This window comes from Triturus cristatus, chromosome 2_2 (assembly GCF_964204655.1).
Source record: "Triturus cristatus chromosome 2_2, aTriCri1.1, whole genome shotgun sequence".
In the NCBI taxonomy this organism is placed as follows: Eukaryota; Metazoa; Chordata; class Amphibia; order Caudata; family Salamandridae; genus Triturus; species Triturus cristatus.
The window spans coordinates 845,564,941-845,589,141 of record NC_140582.1 but is presented as its reverse complement, the minus strand read 5'-3'; the positions used below and the strand labels follow the sequence as shown (position 1 = coordinate 845,589,141).

The window sequence follows — 24,201 nt, the reverse complement described above, 5'->3', positions numbered from 1 at the left end:
ATTTTTGTTCATTATCTCCGAATACTGTGACAAATAAAATCTTTAGGTAAACTTTAAAACCGTGAAGCCAAAACGGGTATTTTACAGCAATAATAATGGTAAAATGGTTGTAGCATTGATCGTGAATGGATGTCTTTGCACATGTGAAGTGTTCATGAAATGTCAATCAACACATCTGTTAAAAAGAAAAACAAGGCTTCAGTACAACTGATCACTACTAAATGCCTACACATATGTTTACAAGGGACATGCCCAAATAAATGTAATTTGCCCAAGATGTACTGAAAGTGGCACAATATGTGTACACACTGCTAAGCCATATCTTAAAAATTCCACTGTGTTCCTTGGATGTTCTACCTATTTTAAATGGTGCCTTATAAGCAGTCTTGTGATCAATGATGGTGGTGATCATGATTACATAGATGAGCTTGGAACGCTATTGTTTTTTTTCCTTAAAACCTGTGACCTGTATTAAATGCTGCATAAAGCTCAGTAGTGACCAGTAGATACAGTTGCAGCAAGAATACCCAATAGCAAACATTGATATTGTAACCGTAGATCTCTATGTCATGTCCCATATAATGGACAACCAATGATGTTATGTATGATATTAGTCACATTGTGTTGGTTGTCACCAGTGATGTTTGTGGTGGAATGTGTGAGATCATAAACAGTGCACGGGGTGAGTGATATTTGTACTTTTATTAGTGTTAGTAGTTTATTATTGGGCATGTGTTTTTTGCCAGCCCACTTTCTTAATAAATTTTGCACCGTACATTTCATGATTGTCACATATGTTTAGGTTCTTGGGTAATTACGATATTTGACATACAATGTTACATTGCCACCTGTTTTATCCCCTGGCATTGACTACATTCTCATCTCATTTCTACCCAGACGTTGTTCCCCCCGGACTTTGCCTTTGACCCTGCTTTTATCTTATGCTTTTGTCTTATGCCCATATCTGCTCAGTCTTCCATTTGGGTGGTCCTACTACTGGGTGTTCAGGAGTGTCCCGCTCTAACTGAAGAGACTTTTCTTGGGCCCAAAGGAAATTGCACATTCACTGTCTGGCTCATGTATGTGTGTTCCGTCAGGAAGTCTTAAGGGGGGAGGGGTGGATTGCTATGTTCGATGGTGGCCCTCCAGCTGATACCACCCAGCAGACACTCGCCCCCAAAATCGTATATGAAGAACTCAGGCAAGTTGCAAAGAACCCGAGAAAATCTGCCCACAACAAACAGCATTGTTGTTAATTCACCACCCACCACCTCTGTTACTGCTACTCTCGACTGTGATGTGGGCTGCACAAAACCAAAATGGGTTGTTGATTTAGTAGAGGATCTAGTTGGCAGAATAGAAGGGATTATAAGAAGTGAATTTTCACCTGTTGTGGCTCGCTTGTCTGAGATCGATCGGGTACTGAATTACATCCCTAAACCCAGACTATCATCCCCTCGGCAAAATGTCAGAGTAGATCCTGCTCCTCCTTCATCTTCACCTCCCTCAGTAGCAGAAACTGGAAAAAACAAGATGAGCATTGTTTTTGCGGAAGCTGCTCCCATTACCAACTAGCAGTTCGAATATATTGAATACAGGGGGTAATCCGGTGAGGGGCCTGCAACCAGGGCAACTTCACTATCAGGGGGGCAGCGTTGGTCGAAGGGAGGCAGATGTACCTCCTCAAGAGACTAGGAATCTTCCTGTTATTAACTTACCCCCGCAGCGTGCCCCTGTGTGGTAATTTTGTCAGTAGTAGCGAGACTGAATGAAGAGCAGAAAGAAGCACACAAAAGCTTGGCCTCAAGTGTCTGAACTGGCTCTCCAAGTATATGAATTTCCCCACTTCCCTGACCAATAATATCCATACTCGTAGAGAGTGCTGGATTGGGAAAGAGTCGAAGGACCATCCGGTGAACTGTGTCATCATGAATTTAAAAGACCCCTCACTGGTACAAAAATTGCTAGCCAGTGCGGCACATGTTCAAGTCGGTCAAACTAGTATTGATCCACTCCCCTTGGGGTACTTTTATAAACAGCCACTAGGTATTGTTTGGGCTACTCATATCCCTGCATCACTATGTCCCCAAAGAAGCCCAAGTGTTCCCATCTTTAGCCAGCAATGGTCGATCAGGCCCTATAGTGTACCTGTGCCCAACCGGTTTTAGGTTCTGGAACAAGTTGATTGACTTCCCAGAGAGGCTCCCTACCCAGGTCCTAGGCAAGAGGAGGCCACCCCTTTTCCAGTTATTTTTGTGTTTAAATTTTTATTGAATTTATAGTAAGAATACATCAGAGAGATAAACAATAAAAAGAAAGCATTTGTAAATAAATAAGGGATAATAAGCAATATAATAATAACAAATATACAACAATAAATATTTAAATAAAGCATGTAAAAGAGACGCAAATAAGTTAATACAATATAAGTGAATGAGGGAGTAATTGTAGAAACAATTAAATAAAACATAAACAAATAAATATTGGGGAAAAAAACACAATAGACAAATAGAAGGAAAAGAAATTACATAAGAAATGAGAATTTAAGAGATATATATAGAAACAAAATAAATAGGTATTGTCTCAGGAAAATGTGTATATTTGCAAAAGGAAAAGTATATTAAGAAAAAGAAAAATAGAAAAGAGTATAGAATATAGTATAAAAGAGAATATAGAAGAAGAAGAAGAAGAAGAATGATCCAGGGTATGAAGAAAGAAGGAAGAGAAATAGAGAATAGAGAAAGAAAAAAAAAAGGAAGAAGGCAAAATAAATAATCAAACATAATAAACAAGAGTGGAAAAGTGGACTAACCAGCCTAGATAGAAGTACTGGGAGGAGGCAGGGTGGCAGAGGGGTCAGTAGCTTTGGTTTGTAAGAATGGCGACCATGTCTGGAGGAATATATCGGCTTGATCTTGAAGATTATAAACTGTTCTTTCATGTGAAGCTGTTTGTATCATAGCAACCAGCCATTCCTCTTGTGAAGGTGGTGAGGAGGATTTCCAGTGACGTAAAATACATATTTTAGCTGTGGCTAGAGCAGTGTGGAAAAGACGATGTTGTGGTTTGGAAAGCTTTGGGAAGTGACGTACGTCATGCAAAATAATATTGCTTGGTGTAAATGGTAAGTTCAGAGGCATTATTGAGCTCAGGGTAATATCGCCCGCCAGGGAATGACACTGTCTTCAAGGCCGCTCTTACTGACGTGGTCAGCTCTTTAGCTCCGAGATGTGCCAATTTTAACATCGTAGGTGACCTCAATATCCATTTTGATCAGAGGTCATCAGCACCTATTAATACCTTGCTAGCGGACCTTGAAGCCATGCAAATGATCCAACTAGTTACCTCCCCTACCCACATAGGAGGTCATATCCTTGACCCCTTATTTACCACACTGGAGCGGGCTAGGGTCTCTGACCCGATGGTGGTAGGCTGGACTGACCATCTGCTGGTTAAAGTTTCATGCCCTATAGATGACCCACAATTTAAACCTGTGGATAGACTGATCCTTAAAAGAAATTGGCACAAGCTCAAACTGGAGGAGTTTTATAAGATCTTGGAGGCGCAGCCCCTGGGCAATCTGCTGAATGTGGAACAAGGATACGAGCAGTTTTGTAACTGGGTCCTAGCCGCCCTTGACTCTCTTATACCGATGCGCTGGTCGAAATGCCATGCTAAAGTTACCAGCCCATGGTATAATGATACTCTTGCCGAGCTTAAGAGAACGTGCCGGCAAGCTGAGAGGGCGTGGCGGAAATCCTTTGATCCCACCCTGAAATCTTCGTATTTTGCCCAGCTTAAGATCTATCACAGGGCAATCTGTCAAACTCGGGCCGCATACTATGCTTTCGAGTTTCAGAATAGCCCCAACCCGTCTAAATTAATTTTTAAGGTTCTTAAAGACCTGATGGGGAAACGGGCCACCTCGGTGGAAATCTGCACGGACTCTCACTGTGAAAGTTTGGCATCCTTTTTCGTGGAGAAAGTGCAGGCGATCTACCGAGGATTTACGCCATCTGTGCCCGGTGCTGAGCAAACTGGTGTGATAGCTATGGCTCACGAAACCCTGTCCTCCCTGCCAGTAATGTCGGACGAGGTTTTCGATACTCTGAGCCTCAAAATTAAATCCGGTTCTCCATTAGATCCGCTGAAGCCAGAGCTATTCAGACTTCTTCCTCCCTTATGTCGTGAGCCTTTACTGGATTTGATCAATCTATCGCTCACATCAGGCGTGGTCCGTCTTACTGGAAGCAGGCAGTGGTCAGCCCTATCTTAAAGAAGCCTAACCTTGACCCCCTATTGCCAGAAAACTATCGTCCCATCTCCCTACTGCCCTGGACCGCCAAGGTTACTGAGGCACACGTGAACTCCATCTTGTCTGCCCACCTTTCTCGTAATAACATTCTTGACCAGAGCCAGAATGGTTTTCGTGCACAACACAGCACCGAAACTGCACTGCTCTTTATGACCGAGCACTTGCGAACGGTGCTGGATGCTGGGCAGACAGCGGCGCTCCTCCTGTTAGATCTGAGCGCCGCGTTTGACACGGTGTCTCACGACATCCTGATCCGGTGCTTGGGGGGAGTGGGAATTGAGGGGACTGCTCTCCAATGGTTTCGCTCTTTCCTTTCGGACTGGTTTTTTAAAGTGGCTATTCCACCTTGTCAGTCCTCTTTCCATCCACTGGGGCTGGGGTTTCCGCAGGGCTCTGCGTTGAGCCCCACTCTATTTAATCTATATATGAAACCGCTGGCTGCAGTCGTCAGACAATGTGGCCTTACTATGACATCGTATGCTGACGACACGCAGCTGGCGGTGACACTCAGCGGTGCCCCCGAGGTGAACGCTCCCAGATTTCGTGCAGGACTCATAGCCGTGGCAAATTGGATGCGTACTAACTGTTTGCAGTTAAATGCCAAAAAGACCGAGGTCCTGATTTTAGGAAAGCAGGCGGAGCTTTGGGGAGACCAGTGGTGGCCTCCAGAATTGGGGGTGACTCCCATCCCAGCTGCCGAAGTTAAGAACTTGGGGGTTTGGCTGGATCCTACACTCTCTTTTACCAGCCACACGAAGAAGGTTGCAGCTACCTGTTATGGTATTCTGCGAGGGCTGAGATCGGTCCTCAAATTCGTCGACCCCCCTACTCGGCAACTGGTGGTCCAAGCCTCCATTCTTTCTCGGCTGGACTATGGGAGTGCGCTGCTGCTCGGAGTGAATCAGGCGGAGGCTACTAGATTGCAAAGGGTGCAGAATGCCGCGGCGTGTGCCATCGTTGGCCTCCCTAGACAGTGCTCTGTCTCTGCAGTTTTGACCTCTCTTCACTGGCTGCCGGTTAGACAGAGAATTAAATTTAAGGCTCTTTGCCTGACATTTAAAATCTTGAAGCTTTCCTCTCCTCCAGCCCTCTCTAAGCTTGTCTCCTCCTATGTTCCTACACGGTCTCTTAGATCAGAATCTCTCCATTTGGCGGTCAATACACGGTTTAGACTGAGTAGGATGGGAGGTCGCTCTTTTCGAGTATTAGCAGCAGGATTATGGAATTCTCTCCCTGTCCATATTCGAGCCCTGAATAGCCTTACTTCCTTTAGGCGCGCCATAAAAACTTTTTTGTTTCCAACCGCTGACTGATTCCCTCCTTTTCCCTTATTAGCATCGATCTGTTGTGTTGTGGTACCTGATCAGGCGCCGGGACGCTCCTTGGCTGGGGCAGCTGCGCGCCTTATAAAAACGATTAACATAACATAACAATACCAACATAGTTCCAAAAGGGTTGGATACTTGGACATTCACAAATAATGTGGGTAGTATCACAACCAGGATTGGAGCATCTACAGCAAATAACGTGTGGGAGCAGATTAGCTTTGTGTAATTTGACTGACGACCAGTGCCAATCATGTAGTATTTTGAATAAACAGAATTTGAGCCTTGCTTCGCGGGTTCCTTTATGAAGATTCTCCAAGATCTGATCCCCCTCACTGTCTGTATAACAGGTTGATAAACGGACTTGCCATTTACATTGAAGATCATGTGTGAGGGATTTAGAAAAAAGATGAGATGTAAAGGTTTTATAAAGACCGGAGGTTACCCCTTTGAGTTTCCCCCAAGTATTTAAATAATACAATATTGGAGAGTTTTGTAATATCCAAGGGGGTGACCCTAAATGGTTCTTCAAACACTGTTGGAGCTGAAGGTATTTGGAAGAATGTTGTTTAGGAAGATTAAATTCCTCACTGAGCTGTGAAAATGATTTGAAGTCTTCACCATGAAGAAGTTGATCCGGGTACCGAATACCTGCAGCTTGCCATTCAGGCCAAGATAGCATACGATCGTTAATACGAATAGCTGAGTTATTCCATAGATGAGCCTTACTATGAATCCGCGGATTAGAACCTAATATACGATGACCTCGTTGCCAGGATTTATGCATAGCTGATAAGATTGGATTTTTCGAGTCAATACGACTAGAACCACTACCGTATAAGAGGGAAAGATCTAACTTTGAAGACAGAAGATAATGGGTTCTATATGAACCCATTGCGGTACATCTTTGATTCCAGGTAACAAATAAGAAAGTTGGGAAATATGCAACGCTAAAGAATAATGCTCAATGGATGGAAGCCCAATCCAACCATATAATTGATGAGCCTTCAGCTTTGCTATAGCAAGACGTGGTTTAGCTGAATTCCAAATAAAAGTTTTAATCTTGGAGTCTATAGATTTAACCCCTTCAGTGCCCATGACGAGCTGGACTCGTCATGGGCTGCGGTGGCGCTGTGCCCATGACGAGTCCAGCTCGTCATGAACTCCGCCCGCTAATGGAAGGCGCGGCACTGGGCGGGGAAAGGGGCGGGCATGCAAGGGGTTAAGTAGGGATAGGGGAAGCTGGAGGGGAAGCATACCTAAAACGTAGAAAAATCTCGGAAGAGTGACCATTTTAATAGCTTGGACTCTGCCCCATAGAGAGAGTCCCAAGGATTTCTATTTATCGAAGTCACGTTGCATTTGAGAAATAAGAGGGGTTAAATTATCTACAACCATGTCTTCCAAACCTTTATTGACTAGAATGCCTAAGTACTTAAGACGTGAGGGTTGCCAATGAAAAGGGAATCCATGTATAGCTGCTTTTGTGGTTCCATTAGAAATGGGCAATGCTTCACTCTTATCCCAATTGATCTTGTAGCCCGAAAAAGAAGAGAAATCATTAATGATTTGGAGAAGAGAGGGAAGTGATCGGGGAAGTTGTGTAAGAGTAAGCAAAATATCATCGGCATAAAGGTATATTTTAGAGTGTCCAATTGAGAGGGGAACACCTGTAATCTCATCAGATTAGCGAATGGTGGCAGCTAAAGGTTCCATAGCCAGAAGGAAAAGAAGTGGGGATAATGGGCAACCTCGGCGCGTTCCTTTCCTAATCATAAACGTATCAGATAAAAACCCACCACAATTCACCTGAGCAGAATGATTGTCATACAACAAGCGTACTTTATCAATAAATTTCTTACCCAATCCAAATGTTCCCATGATTGTGAAAAGGTAGTCCCATTCGATACGATCGAACGCTTTTTCTGCGTCAAGCGAGAGTGCTAATGAAAGATGTGTAGCCGACCATAGTGCATGGGCCAAGGTGCGAATATGGTTCCGAGAGGAACGTCCCGGAACAAAACCAACTTGAGTACGGTGTATCAAAGAAGGTAAAACTTTACGAAGACGAGATGCTAGGATGCTAGCTAAAATTTTGATATTGGAATTTAATAAGGAAATGGGGCGATAACTACTGCACAATAAGGGGTCTTTACCGGGTTTGGGTGGAATAATGGCTTTGTTGGAGATAGGACCCAATGAAGATACATTATCCGCCTCCTGGAATGCAGCATGCTGAGTATCAATAACCTTGTGACCTCCCCATCGATCAAATTCGGCAGGGAATCCATCCTCGCCGGGAGCTTTGTGATAAGGTAGGGAAGTTATAGCTCGAGAAATTTCATCTTTAGTAATTTCACCTTCAAGAATGGCTCTACCATCGTCAGATAGGGACGGAAGATCTACCTGTGCAAGAAATGCTGACATTTTATCCGTGTCTATATGGTTAGCTGGAGTATAAAGAGATTGATAAAAGGAGGCACACTCATTAACAATCTCTTGAGGTTTTGTACACAAATCTCCCTGCGCCGTCCAGATGGCCGGAATAGCCATAGCTGCCTCTCTGACGTAATTGTACAGCTAATAATCGTCCTGCCTTTTCACCTTGTTCGTAGTGACGACCTTTCATTTTCTGCAAAGCATACTCTGCTTTGGATGCGAAAAGGCTATTTAGAGCCATGCGAGCTTGTTCAAGTAATTTACGATTTTGTAACGTTGGAGAAAATGTGTACAAACGAGAGTAAAATTGTATATCTTGTTCTAAGTCAATTTGCCATCTGGCGTTTTGTTTATTTGCAATTATTGCAATTATTGCATCACACATTAATTGACCCCTAAGAGTGGCTTTAGCTGCAGCCCAGCTAGCCCTGTTGGAGGCTACAGAGCCTTGATTAGTGGAAAGATAATCTTGGAAGTGCGACTGTAATTGGAATTTCCCATTTGGAGTTCTGTGACATTGGATACTCATACACCACGGTTTCCGTCCTGGTCTAGAAAGTCCTAATTCAAGGGAGAGGAGGACAGGAGAATTATCAGACAAAGCTGCTTCCAGGATGCGGGAATCTGTAACCAATTGGACTACCTTCTGTGATGTCAAAAAATAATCTTAACGAGAGAATGTACCATGGGCAGAGGAAAAGAAAGTGTATTCCTTATCTGTTGGATGACTAAGACGCCAATGATCAATCAATCCATTATCCAACCTTATGTCACCTAGCAAAACCCTATCTGAAGCATTTCCCTCGTCTAATGGTCCTGTTTTGTCTAGGATGGAATCTTGCGTCACATTCCAATCTCCGCCAATCAGATATTGTGACGCATTAATTTCTGTTAGTAGATGGGACAACTGAAGAAAGAAGGATTTTTTGGTACCCGTAGGAGCATAGAAAGATCCTACACAAATGTGTGAATCGCCAACCCGTAGTTTAGCAAAGATATAACGTCCATTCGTATCCGACCATGTTTTTGAAACAGTAACCTGAAGTGATTTGTGAAGGAGTATTGCTACTCTACATTTGCGGGAAGGAGCAACATCATTGGATTCATCTTTTTGAATACTACTATGTATGACCTTTCCCACCCAATCTCTACATCATTTTTCAGGCTCCAACGATTCTAAGTGGGTTTCTTGTAGTAAAGCTACATCTACATGTTTGGATTGGAGATAAGAAAATATTTTCTTCCGCTTAATGTAATGAGTAAGACCATGCACCTTCCATGTGATTGCATTTAAAGGATGTGTATGTGGCATGTTAGAGCAGTACAAGAATCAGCAGAAGGGAGAGTTGTTGTTGGCTAGGAGAGAAAAAAAAAGCAAAAAAAAAGCCGTGGCTTAGAGAAGGGGGATCAATATGTAGTTGAAAAGAAACAAGCAGCAGGAAAGAAAGGTGATTTAGACAAGTAACACAATATAAGACAAAACTGTAAGATGATTGTTAGGAAGTACAATAAAGAGGAGGAGGAAGGGATGAGGGAATAATCAAGAGAAAATGATAGAAGAACGTGCAAATAAAAGGAAAGAGATTGAGGAACCTGAACTGTTAACTGCGGGTCTGGGCGCACTAGAGCGCCGCCGCGGGAGAGGACCCCTCTGGAAAATAAGCGAAGTTAGGAGAGTGAATACTAACATGTAATAGAGTTCATGATAACAGTTTGATAAAGAGTGAGAAATACAATAAGGGAAAGCAGAAGAGCAAGTAAGAAATAAAGGTAAGTCATAAAAGCTATAGTACATTCCATTTTAAAGGGACAAAAGACTAACAATTAAGTAACTTATGATAACTTTAAAAAAAATACCTTCTACTTGTAAATAAGCAGAAAATAACAATAGAGCACAATGTAAATGACATATGATAGAAAATAAAAATAAAATATTAGAACAATAAGCAAATAACGAGGTGTCATAATAGCTAAATGAAAGCAAGACTTATGATAATATGGTAAGAATTGTAATATTGATAGTGAATAACAAAGTGGAAGTAACCATTATAATGGAGAGAAACAGTCTAAAGATAAAATTGAAAATATAGAAAATAAAGCATATATCTATCTATAATGCATCTAACACTGTGTGGACATCATAGTATATAAGAACAACTTAATTAATCTTAGTGCTGATAACAATAAGAAGGGGTTAAAAAATAAATATGAGACCTTCAATTAGCTACAGCTTAAACATAGGAAGAACAACTTGCATGACAAAAGGTTATTCAATCTGCATCTAAGGGAGATTTAAGAGGGGATCTGGACTTATCTCTATGCGGTTTTTGTGGAAAGGTAGCAGTAGAAGCAGAATGAAGGGTTAAAGTTTTGTCTTCTTGGGGGCGATGGAGTCTTTCGAAGTCTCTACCATGATGTCTGGGGCTACTAAGACTAAGTCGCCTGTGATCTGTTAATGGAAGAGAGGAAGTAGAAGGTGATTGAGAATGATCCTTTGTTGAAGATTGGACTTGAACTTCCATGTCTTGAAGTTTGATGGAATCTAAAAATTCTGGAGATGTATTGGATCATAAAAATCTTTGGAATCTCCATTTCTGGTGATGTGAAAACGTGCAGGATCAAACAAGCCATATTTGATGTCTAATTGGTGCAATTGAGGTCTCATGGAAAGAAAAGCTTTCCTTCGTTCATTGGTTTCCTTAGAAAAATCAGCTGCCATATGAATTATATGACCCTTGAAGGAGAAGGAGCCTTGCGAGCGAGCTGCAGTCAGTAATTGTCGTGTTTGATTATTGCCCGTCTCCTTCGCCATGAACAGTCTTGGACGCGCTGTAGAATCCTTACGTGGAGGACTAGTTCTGTGGGCTCTTTGGATTTCTAAAGGTGGAACAAAAGAAATACCAGTCAGGTTTGGAAGGATGCTACAAAGAAATGCTTTGGTGTTTTGGCCTTCAATATGTTCCGGAAAAACAAAAAAACTGATGTTATCCCTTCGACTACGATCTTCCAAATCGATGAGTTTGCTATGAAGGAATAGAAGATCTTGATCTTTGTTGGAAAATGAATCAAGACGGTTCTCCACTGCAAGAATTCTAGTATCGAGACCCTCCACTTTGGCATAGAGGCCTGCTTTATCCGCTCGAATTTACTTGGTTTCTTCAGCCAAGGATGTAAGTGTGATGTCCATACCTTCCAGTCGACGACTAACCCCAGAAATTTCCTGGAAAATACGTTGCATAGTTTCTGCAGATGCATGCCCAGTGGCAGGAGGTGAGCTTGGAGGTAAATTGGATGATGAAGATGTGCTGCCCTTTGTTGACATGGTATTGGGTTGCTTGAGAGTCTCTGCAAATAGTTGTTTAGAGTGTTTGTTGCCGTGCTTAGTAGTAGACATTTGTAAAGGACTTTTAAAGGAAACTCTGAAGAAGCGTGAGGAGGCCGTTCTGTGGCGCAGGATATCGAGATGTAGGTACTTTGAAAATAATGAGATAAAGTTGCTGAGAGCAAAACTGCTGTCAATGTGGTAAAATAAATATGCAAAGTAGTGGATGGCTGATATAATGAAACTTATTATTAGAATATTACAACACCAAAAGCAATAGAATAAATGGAAAACATATACATAGAAACAGTTGAATGAGGAGCAGTTCTGTCAGGAAAAGATAAAGGAGGCCTCCTAAATTTTATATAACCAACAATGAAAATTTTTATGAAGTTCAATGTCCATTAGTTGAAGAGATGCAGCCCGTAGGGAAAGAAGGAATACAAGCCTTTGTAACGTTGAGGAGCGCAAAAGCGCAATTATACCAAGGATGTAGAAGTACCGGATAACCAGGGCGAATCCTCATATATAATGCTGAACATTGTGGAATACACAGTTTCAATTGCAGGCTAGGTAAGGAGGTAGAGCTTCAAATCATAAAAGAGGCACTGTCCAAACAATACGTAATACTTCAATGAGGCAGAAGCGCTGTTGCGGCAATATGAAGAAAAAAACGGCCCTGTCAGGAGGAAGGGCGCACCCTCACAAATGCCATGCTGCGTAGAAAAGCCTCACCTTCATCACCATTAATGGCCTGGAGGCGGTGCCGTCATATTTAATAGATGAAGAATCACGTTCCAAGCGAAGGCAGCGCTCCAGTCATCCGGGAAGGCGCGGCCTCATACAGAGGAAAAGGTGCGGCCTGAGGAGGCGCGTCCGAGGAAGCGCGCTAGACGAGACGCGCTGGTGGAACAGCTTCATCTTCTGACGCCAGGAAACTCACTCCGACTCATCCCCGCACCATCCGAATGCAGCGGAACAGGAGGAAGGAGCTCCAAATGTATAAAACGGTGAGTTAGAGCCGTTGGGGCCCCGTCCCGCGACGGATCTCACTTCTCAGGTGGCCATCTTCCTGCGTGGCCAGACCACGCCCCCTCTGTTCCAGTTATTAAGGGTCCACAGATGTTCTTAATTTGACCCCAAATTCGTCGCAAACAGGGTGGCTGCTCAGGGGATTGTGCAGGTGCCAACAAATCCAGCCTTTGCTCTCCACCTTATCTCCTGGAATATTGCTGGGATTCGGTCAGAAATGGTTGATGGGGCCTGGTGATTGTTCATAGATGAGTTTGACTTCTGCATCTTCCAGGAGACTTGGGCACTGACTAAGGTTCATAGGCATGGTTTCTTAACTCATAGTATTGAGGCACTGCCTTTGATAGAAGGTAGGCCATCTGGGGGGCTTTTAATATGGTCCAAAAGTTCACTTGAGTGTTCAATTAACAAAATCCCTATAGACTCCTGTGACCTTTTAATCCTTAGCCTGAAACCAAAGTCTGGCACTCCATATATGTTGATAAACATCTACAACAGGTAGACTCCTTTTTCCAGACCCTCTCTTTATTTTAAGACCTTGAATGCATTTCAGGAAACTTTTGCCCTTGGCCATAAAGTGATCATAGCAGGAGATTTTAACACATCCTTCGAACCCTATACCCCATTCTTGGAACTGATAAGGGATTAGGATGAATCTGGTAGGATACCCAGAATTTGTATTCAAAGAATGTGAGAAGTTGGCCTAATATATGATGTCACTAATTCTAGTGTACACCTTGTATCAGTCCAACCAACCCTTATGGTGATTGGTTGAAAAAGTCAACCTTATAGACCAGCTATCCTAGTGGTAGCATGGACAAGAGCAGTCTTAGGCTAAACTCTGAATGGCATGTGAAGCCAGCTGTTATACCATATGTAATCCCTTGAATACCAAATGAAAGGACACCACAACAGATATATATAAAAATAGAATGTATTTATTCTAGGCAAACCCTCAGCACTCTTTATGAGATTCGAGGTAAGTACAACACAGTCTTATTTAAGCATACATTAAGTCACACAGGTAAGTAATACAGTTAGGCCCTAGGGGCCATGCAAACCATATACTAAGTAAGTGGTATAAGGACCACTGTCACGAACACAGGATAGGCCTAGGCCTAGGGAATCGCTGGGGCTACACTATACTACCAACAGTTAGGAAGTGGGAGGCCCACGGGATACAGGTGCAGAGTGGAAACACTCACGCGTAATGCGTAAAAGTCGATAGAATCACTAGCAGTTAGAAATGAGCAGTTTTAGGACACTTCTGGTATAGCTAGAAAGTCGAGACTCGGAAACTAGACCCTAGGATAGTCAATACCCTTGTGAGCACCGAAGTACCCAAGTTACCTAGCCCACGGGCTGCGGGTGCATAGGTGTGAACTTGCGACGGGTTTCGTCGTGGACTTCTATGGATGCCTGAAGGAAAGTTGCTGACAGGCAGTCAGTGAAGAGTGTCCGGTGGATCCCAAGGTGGGGATCAAGAAGGAAGGAACCTGCAAGCAGAAGGGACAGAGTCTAGGTCACCAGCCAGGAGCCGGGAAGGAACCAGGAAGGAACCAGGCGATGTCGTGAAGATGCAGGTGAAGGGGTGAAGCTTGTCGCAGCAGCCACGGGTACCAGGAGACGTCGAGGACGACCAGGACCAGGAGGTGAGCTGTCCCACGAAGGCTCTTGCTGTCGGCGTCGTCGAAGTCGAGTCAGAACCCAACAAGCCTTGGCAAGCGGAACCCACGCAGGATGGAGGACTTGCTTCTGGTGCAGACCAGGAAGGTCTGGGGTGCTTCTCTTTCACAGAGGAGCGGGTGCCAGTCTGGAGGAGCCGGACCAGCAAGTTGAAAGTAAAGGTTCGTCGTCGCAGAGGTTACTAGCCAACGGGCCAGCAACCGGGCAACACAGGTGCAGAAGGGCCCCACGCAGAACACGTGAAGTGTGGGGAGCTGATCTTCTTTGCAGATGGTGCTCGGGAGTGGGGCTTCACAATTCCCCAAGCACAGCCTCGAGGATGCCTCAGAAGTCGCGCTAGTCAGTTACTAGCCACTTTTCCCAAGTCGCTGGTCCCACGTCCCTCGTCGCCTCCACGGGTCTCAGCTTCGCTGGAGATGTGGATCTGGTTCAGAGGTGTCTGGAAGTCTCGGCGCTGGTCAGTCTCTGCAGTCGTCCCTCGTAGGATTCAGTCGCAAAGCAAGCAGCGGTCGCTGGATGGTGCCTGGTTGCCCAGGGTGGTCACTCCTTGGCCACAAGGAAGATTTCTTCAGTCTTCTTCCTGAGGTCGAATGTCGAAGGTCCAGAGTTTCTGTTCAAGTTGCAGATTCAGGTTAATCTAATTTAGCAGGGCCCAACTAGCTACTAATATACTGGGCTAGTGGGCTGGGCTACCTGCAAGGTCCCTCCTATGGGTGGGACCAGGAAGGGGAGTGGCTACACCCCCTTTCCTTTGTCCAGTTTCGCGCCAGAGCTGGGGCTGGAGTGCCCCAGCACCGGTTTGAACTGGACTATGCATGGGACTACTTGTGTGCCCCAGGCAGTGTCTCGTTTCATTCAACCCTCCCTGCCCCAATACACAAAATCCTGTCTAGGGTGGTGCTCGCACCTCCCGAGGCAGGAAACCTATTGTCCAAGCCTCCCTCGCTGGAAGGACTCCCAGCAGCAGGAGGTCAGACTTGTGTCTGTGGCAGCAGCATCCATTTTGTGATGCTGGGGCTCTGGTCAATTTTAACCGGGTAAGTAGGTTTCAACATGTCTTCTCCCTCTAGAAGGGAGGGATAATATCCTCATTGCCAGAAATGGTATGGGGGTATTATTCCAAAGTGTTAGACACCTTACACAACATGTTTCGATAAAGCCAAACCATAGTTACCATAACCGTTTAAGATTATAAGGCACTTTAAGAGTATATGGTAGGCTATATCATAGAACAGCTATAAGGACATGGTTCCGAAAGCTGCAGACAGGCTCAGCTCATGCTAGAGCACCATCTCACATGTTACCAAGCACTCTGCCTCCAGGATTGTTAAGGCCTGCCATAGGAGTGGCTGATAGGTACACATGTGTCTATATATGTATGTATGTATGTATGTATTTGACTCTTATTAAGCGCGTCTGTCACCCCAAGGGTATCCTGGCGCTGAGACCCTATTTAAACCACCGGAAGAATGTTTATATTGCCCTAGGGAACAGATAGGTCTTAAGGTCCCTTTTGAAGGAAGTCAGATCTTGCTTACCCCTCAGCACTAGCGGAAGGGAATTCCATAATGAGGCGGCTGTGTGGCTGAAAGCTCGGCCGCCTATCCTGACTCGAGTGATCCTTGGGACCCGCACCAGAAACGCCGATGAGGATCTCAAAGGCCGGGCAGCTTGGTACCAAGAAAACAGGCCCTGGAGTGGGATTGGTCCAAGTCCATGCAGCGCCTTGAATACAAGACATGCCGCCTTAAACGCGATCCTCTGTTGTATCGGCAGCCAATGTAGATCGGCTAGAGCTGCCGAGGAGGAAGCAGAGCGTGGGCGCGATAGAGCCAGTTTTGCCGCCATGTTCTGGATCCTCTGCAGCCTAAGGATCAATTTCTTTGGGGCTCCTAGGAGCAGTGCGTTGCAGTAGTCTAATCTACTGAGTATAATACTCCGCACCACCTCAGCTCTAAAACCTTTGGGGAGAATAGGCACAATTTTGCGTAGGGCACGGAAGGTATAGGAATACTACACCTAAGCAAGGGGTGATTACACGATCTTGCCCCAGCTGATTGATCAGCCAGTTGTGTCATAATGGAAGGCCAGGCCAGGGGTGGCATAATGCAGCCCCTGGTAGGCCTAGGGTACACCTATGCCCTGGGTACCTAAGGTACACTGTACAGGGGCCAATAAGGTGATCCTATCCAATTGGGTTATGCACCTAAAGTACATAGTATTAGTTTAGAGAGAGAACAGCTGGGCCGGGGGTCTGATTAGCAGGCCCACAGCCACATCTAAGTCGAAAACCAGTGGAGCAAAAGCAAAAAGTGGGGGTGAATATAGAAAGCAGACCCTACTCTCCTACAAAGAAAACCACAGAAAATGAGTTCTGCTTCCCCCCAGATTATTTATATATTGGTCTCTATTGGTCTGAGGCCATGCAATGGTCGCTTTCCATCAGACCCGGATGCAAAGCCAACGTTCAGGAGGGGTGATTATAATAGCCACATAGACTCTATCCTTTTGGATGTTCGCATTTTGGCATGAAATTAAAGGCATGGCAGTGCTTGATCTACATGCTAGTAATCACTTTCCTATTACTCTAGTCTGAGATAAGTCACAGATAAGAGAAAGGCAAAGTTTAATCTCTCCTGATCCACATAAGGCTGTGATGAATAGTAACAATAAACGCAAGGTAAAATGGGAGGTTCTTTCAAGAGCCAAAGAGGCCACATTTGCAATCTACAAGGTTGTTTTAGAAGAACTGCAAACTCTATAGTGCCATGTTTTAACCCCCACGCAGATTTTGATAATGCACGTTAATTTATTTTTAAAAATTCATAACCTGTTTGTAGTGGACTACAAAAATGGAAGGGGATTTCGGAGACCAAGAGTAAATGGTTGGTTTAATGAGTCATGAAAAACCTCCAAGAAGGCCCTCTTAGATGCTCTATAGACCAATAAATTTGATAGGCAATATTCAGAAAGTCTACAGTATGCACATTTTATCGAGGCTACGGGATTGGATTGCCCAAGCCAAAGCGTCGTCTCGCTTGCAGGCGGGATTCAGATCCAACATCGGGCCATAGACCAGATTGTCTCATTCCTCTCCGGTAAGTGGAAGGTAGTAGACATTGACAGGGGGCTGCTGTATGTTGCCTTTGTGGATTTGCAAGCTGCATTCGATCTAGTACCCAGGGCAAAACTTTGGGTGGCTTTGCACAAGATCCGGGTCCTGCATGGACTACTATCCCTGATCCAGGCACCATACACAGAAAACTTTGTGAGGGTTAAGTGGGGCCCTAAAGGGGAATTGACAGAAGATATTCCAATTAGGAGGAGTGTTAGACAAGGGTGTATTTTAGCCCCCACACTCTCTCTCTTGTATATAAATGGCTGCATTCTCTATCTTTTAAACTGTGAAAATGATTCCCCGAAGGTAAAGGATTATAAAATTCTGTGTCTCCTTTTCGCAGATGACACTTAGTTACTATCAAAGTCGCCTCGTGGTCTATCTATTCTCTTGGATAAATTTAATAATTTTGGCCTAAACCACAGCCTGGATATTAACAAAAACAAAACTAGGTACATGGTCTTTGGTAATAGGAGGAAAATACCCAAGAGTAAGATACTCATAGGGGAGGAGGCTCTAGATAGAGCCCATGAATTTAATTAATTGGTTGTAAGACTGGAAGACTCCCATAGATGGGTAGCACAGGTAAGCAAAGAACCGGGTCCATTTTAGGATTTGCCAATAGATCACACACTTTCACTATCTCCCCTCCCCTGGAAATATACAAGATTCAAGCCTGTGGTGGAGCCATGTATGGGGCAGATTTATGAAGGCACTGTAATCTTAACACCCTTGAAAAAGCTGAAAATGCCTTCATTAAGACTCTGTTGAGACTCCCAACCAGTGCACCTACCCTGCCTATTAGATTCGACCTAAATTATAGATCGATTTCTGGGGGCGTAGCCGAGCCGCAAGATGGCCGCCGTTTAACGGGGCTCTGCCGGCCGAACACATTATCCGTCGGCCCATCCGAGTGTGCCTCATTGTCCGGGCAGACAGAGCGGTGCAGAGGGGTGTCGGAGACCCGGTGACCTGGGGGCAGTTTTCGCGGAGGAAATCGGTGGAGTATTGCAGGCGAGCTGGCCCTGCGCTGTGCTGTCGGATAGCCCGCGAGGCGCGGGTCGGCTGTCGCCGCAACGCGAGTCCCCGGCTGGGGCTCTTGAGCTGACACGTGGGGCGGCCCGGCGGAGAGGACCTGCGGCGCTACTGTGACCGTGGCCCGTGGGGCCGGATCGATGCATCGTGGACCTGTGGCGAAGACGTGCTGACTACTCCTGGGAGAATTTCGCAGCCCGGGGATACCACGGAGAATCCGGTGAGGCCTGAGCGCTGCGGGGCCGCCTGATAGAGCTGCCGCGGCTGGTGCTGCTGCCGCGGTGTGGACCGCGATCGGGGGAGCCTGCGGGGTCGGCGCTGGCCTGGCTGCTGGGAGCGATTACCTGCCCTTCGCTTTACCGGCCCTGAGTGGGATTGAGGCTGTTGGCTGCTGCTGCCCAGAAAGACTACCGGGACGGGCCTGGTGGCGCCGCAGTCGGAGATCAGTGCACCACCAAAGGCGGCGATACCTTGCAACTCATGCCTAATTGGAATTTGCTGACAATACTGTGCAGGAAACGCCACGCCTTGTATATTCCGCCAGAGAAGTTGGGCGAAAGTGATAAGCCGCTTCCTCCATCTCATGCCTTGAGTCGCCACATTTGCACGTCCACATAGCGGCCCGGAGACGCGGTATCCGAGGGGAGAAGCTGACATAGCACTTCTCTGTCAGCGCGGTGGGCTGGTCGGCGCGGCAGCTGTGCTGGGAACTGCGTGGAGCGACTGGTGGCGGAGTGCCTCGGGCGCCCGTGGGGCCTCCCGAGGGAGCGGTGCATGACTGCGAAGAGTGCTTAGCTGAGATCACCCCCCACCTCGATCCCACTGGCAGGTCTCCCCTGCATGATCATGGGCAAGCCGGACAATAAACAGCCGCGGCTCCAGTTCGAAAGGAAATCCACCCGGAATGTGGAAGTGGAGCCGGCTTCGCAGACGGTGGTCCCTGAGACGCAGCTGGAACCCTCACAAGACGAAGACATAAAGAGTATGTTTCGTGAACTAAAGGGTTGCCTGAGGGAGATTGAATCCAAGCTTGACACAATGGCGCAGCGCATGGAGGGCCTGTCGCGCACAGTAGATCAACATGGGGAAAGGCGTGCGGCGGCTGAGGCGCGAATTGCGGACTGTGAAGAAGGCCAAGGGGACACCCGGGAAAGATTGCTGCGCATGGACAAAGTCTTGGATGTAATACGAGGGCGCAATGAGGATTTGGAAGCCCGCTCTCGCAGAAACAACGTGCGCATTATTGGAATTGCGGAGTCCACAAACATCGGCAACATGGAGCAATTTGTGGAAGGCATGTTCCGCGATTTATTTGGGACAGAACTGTCGGCAATGTTCTTGATCGAGCGTGCACATCGAACGCTTGGACCTCGCCCGGTGCCTGGGGCACCACCGAGACCGATCCTGGCTCGCGTTCTCAATTACCGTGATCGGGACACCATACTACGGTTATACCGGGAAAAGGGTGACCTCACTTTTCAGAACATGGCCATTTCCCTATATCCAGACTTCACGCAGGCTGTGCAGTCGGCGCGGCACGAATTCATACCTGCCAAAAAAATCTTTCAAAAAGTGGGGACCAGATATGCCATGTTGTACCCCGCCAAGTTAAAAATTCACCACAAAGGGAAGCCGCTGATATTCACGGAGGCGAAGGAGGCGCTGAAATTTGCCAGGATAGCAGAGCGCACGAATGGGGAGCAGCGCACAAGCCGTGCGGCCTCCCCGGTGGACAAGCTGAGTGATGTGGAATGATCTGACCGGCGTTTCTGTGATCCCTGTTCTACTTTTGTGAAGCATGGCGTCCTGACACTCAGCGGATGAGTACCCATAACTTTGTTGAATGTCTATGTCTTGATGCCTGTGGTGGGTGGGAGATGTAGAACAAGTTCGCTGCATCTGGGGTCCCACAGACTCCTGTTGTACATGGTCTCTACGGGTGACACCGTTACTGTTGTGGGTGATGCATAAGTCGTTGCCTGTTGTGTATGTTCTGCTGGGGGCTTTGGAAGGCAGAATGTTCGGCCACCCTATTGTTCACTGATGGGGGAGTGTGCAGGTAAACCCACGCCCTCGAAGGGATGATTCCCGTGCAACTGCTTTATTTTTGGGTTAGAATTGGGAGGGGTACAGCATCTCAACCTAATTGGGGGGTTGGAGTGGGAGGTTGGGAGGGAGGGACTGTTTTGTTTGATGTTATTGACCTGCGGAAATGTAATACACTTTTGAAAGACGACACGGTATTGCCTCTACACATCCACACTTTCCTGCTAGGTGCTGGGGCTGTTACACTGGATATTTTGCTGTTCGCCCTGCCCCTAACCCCGCGGATTGGCATACTGCTGCGTAGGGCATATTACCCACTGCTTCATTGACCGAGTTACGCTGTCTGACTTGGAATATACGAGGTCTTAATGACCATCGCAAGATTAGGTTGACACACGCGCACTTGGCCAGAAACCACATCGACATCTGTCTTCTACAGGAGACCCACCTGTTACAGAAAGCGGGAGAACGATTGCGAAATGCTAGGTGGGGTGAGGTACACACGTCTGGATGCTCCAGCTATTCTCGGGGGGTGGTCATCTTAATACGCAAAGGATTGCCCTGGCAAACATTTAAAGTAAATGCCGACTCGGAGGGCAGATATTTAATAATACTGGGGAAACTGTTCCATAAGCAGATAATCCTAATTAACACTTACGGTCCCAACACAGATGACCCGGGTTTCTTTCGGACTGTCTGGCTAAAGGCGCAATCCCTTGGCGCGGGGGAGTACATATGGGGAGGGGATTTCAATGCTGTACTGTCGCTGGAAAACGACAGGGAGGGAGCAGCGCGCACGCATCATCCGCACACAGCGGACCTTCTTCGAGGTCTAATGGAAGAATATAACCTGTTGGACTCGTGGAGGATCCTGCACCCCGGCGGGCGAGAGGGCACATGCTTCACCCCACATAGAAAGGCGTGGTCTAGATTAGATTTTTGGCTCCTAACCCCACATATCCAAGCCTGGACGTCTGAAGTTCAGCACAGAGCGCGCACCCTATCGGACCACTGTCCGGTTGAACTGGTGCTAAGGGTCCCCAAACCATACATCACCCCATTCACGTGGCAGCTGCCTGCGCAGGCCCTGCTGGATCCGGTGTTCCGCGAGGAGGTACACCAACATATACTCGATTACTTTGAACTCAACACGAACTCGGTGGCGTCGGTGGGAACCCTATGGGATGCATTCAAGGTGGTCATCCGGGGCCATTGCATTGCGGGACAGGCTAGAGTGCTGAAGGGCATTAGAAATACACTCCAGAGACTGGAGGACCGCTTACATACTCTAGAGGTACAATATAGCTCAGACCCCTCAACGACCACTCTAGCGGAAACACGCGCCACACTAACGGAATACCAAACAGAGGCAGACAGGGAGCTTAAATTTTTACATAAACACGCAACGGCGTGCAGATACGGCGAGGGGGATCGCCCGGGCAGAACACTGGCCCGGTTGCTGCGCTCACAGAGGGGCTCCTCTTACATTCCTTCTGTAGAAACGACACGGGGCGACACCGTGTACTCCCCTCCGGAGATACTGGATACGTTTCGGTCCTTCTATAAAAAGCTATACCGCTCCCGGGGTGGGCCTGCCGTGGCAGACATTTCTGATTACCTAGACACGGTTCAGCTAATCTGGTTTAATGCGCACCAAAAAGGATATTTCGATCGCCCCTTTGAAATTGAAGATGTGAAGGAGGCATTGGGGTCCTTGGCCCCTGGCAAGGCGCCCGGGCCGGACGGTCTCCCAGCGCAGTTTTACAAGGAATACGCTGACCTCCTCGCCCCCCGGCTGCTGACTGTATACGCTGAGGCGGTTGAATCTGGGGTACTTCCCGCGTCGATGAGAGAGGCCCTCATTATTGCTCTCTTAAAACCTGATAAGGCTGCCCAGAGCTGTGACTCGTATCGACCGCTGTCCCTAATAAATACAGACGCAAAGATATTCGCGAAAATGCTCGCTTTGCGATTACAACCGGTGTTGCCACTAATGATCCGCCCAGATCAATCGGGGTTCGTGCCGGGCCGGTCCACGAACCACAACTTACGGACCCTGTTTGGAGTGCTACACTACTTGGCCCCTCACGTCAAGGCCGCAGTGGTGCTATTGGACGCCACGAAAGCGTTCGATTCCCTGGAATGGGCTTTTCTGTTCCCATTGCTGCGGCGAATGGGAGTAAGTGAAGCGTTTATCCGCTATATTCGCCTGCTCTATACTAACATAACTGCCCGTGTGAGGGTGAACGGGCTTGTCTCCGAACCCTTTGATATCGGAAGAGGCACGAGACAGGGTTGCCCTCTGTCACCCCTACTATTCGCGATTGCCACCGAGCCCTTGGCAGCCCGGATCAGGCAACATCATGCGAACAGGGGCATTGTATTTTCATCCCGTGCGTTGACCATTTCAATGTACGCGGATGATATTACCCTTTATGTGACTGACCCACAAGATAACCTCTCCCCTATGACGAGTGAATTGATACGGTATGGTCTGCTTTCGGGAGTGACTATTAATTGGGAGAAGTCGGTCATCCTGCCTTTGACGGAGGCGACACCCCGCTTCACGCCTGATTGCCCGCTGGAGTGGGCGACCGGGCCGGTGCGATACCTGGGGGTATGGGTTAGCACAGACATGCAGGCATTGTGGACGGAGAATTATGGGAGGGCCGTGCAGTGGATAGAGGAAAGGGTAGGCCGGTGGAAACACCTGCCCCTGTCCCTGGCGGGCAGGATAGCTGTGACCAAAATGATCATACTGCCCAAGCTCCTCTACCTCTTTGTTAATATCCCTCTCCCCTTGACTAAACACTTCTTGAATAAGATACGCTCGCTCATGATCGAACTGGCGTGGGGGGGGTAAACAGCCGAGGGTAGCCTGGGAGACGCTTACTCTCCCACAAAGACAGGGAGGTATGGCGGCACCAGACTTTACGCTATATGCGTATTGTGCGCAGGCGCAGTTCCTACACTATTGGGTACACCCCACGCCTTATCAACCGCATGTGGCGATAGAGGCGGACATGGTTGGCCCGTTACCGCTCCGCACTGCCCTATATGCGCCACACAAGAGCAGGCGGAATGAAATCGATACGGTGCGTGCGCTTCAGTGGGCTTGGGACGGACTGCGCCGCCGGGCTAAGCTGGATCTCCTTTATACTTCGGCAATCCCCCTGCGCGGGAACCCAATGTGGCCCCCGCTGCAGAGCATGAAAACGGGAGAACGCGCAGCGTCGCGGGGTCTCCATACGGCGGGGGACGTCTTCCCTGATGGTGTCTTCATCACGTTGAAACAGATGTGCGCTGCGGAGACCCCGACGGCGCTTGACACCCTGCTTCATCACCAGCTTTGCCACACATGTCGGGCACTGTTTCCTGCATTCCCGGAGCCGCCGCCGAGTCTGATGGCTCTGGAGAATGTCCTGAAGGTGGAATCGGGGCGCAAGCTAATTTCCCGTCTATATGGGCGCATGCAAAGCAATCATCCAGTGGTGACCCCAGTGGCGCGCGATTTGTGGAGCGCTGCATTGGGAGTTGACATTGTTGACGCCCACTGGGACCTATGCTGCAGAATGCTTGAGACACTATCCCCTAACTATAGACTCCGGCTTATCCATTTCAAGTACATACATATGATATATCGCACCCCACGCAGACTTCATCGTATAGGCTTAAGAGACACGGACAATTGTTGGAAATGCACTGCGCGTGGCGCTGACTTCTTGCATATGGCGTGGGAGTGTCCCATGATCGCCTCCTTTTGGGCAGAGGTGCTGCGTCTAATGTGCATCATTACGGAGCTTCCGATCCCATGTACCCCTCAGGCTGCGCTGCTGGGGATCCTGCATATGGTTAAGCCTAAACATCGCCGACTGCCGGCCAT

General features: G+C 47.2%; 1 protein-coding gene across 11 annotated transcripts in view; it reads left to right on the top strand.

Moving 5' to 3' along the window:
* The window catches only part of LIMCH1 (LIM and calponin homology domains 1), an 860,130-nt gene that overhangs the window by 830,261 nt on the left and 5,668 nt on the right, over nucleotides 1–24,201 (top strand). The window lies entirely within an intron of this gene.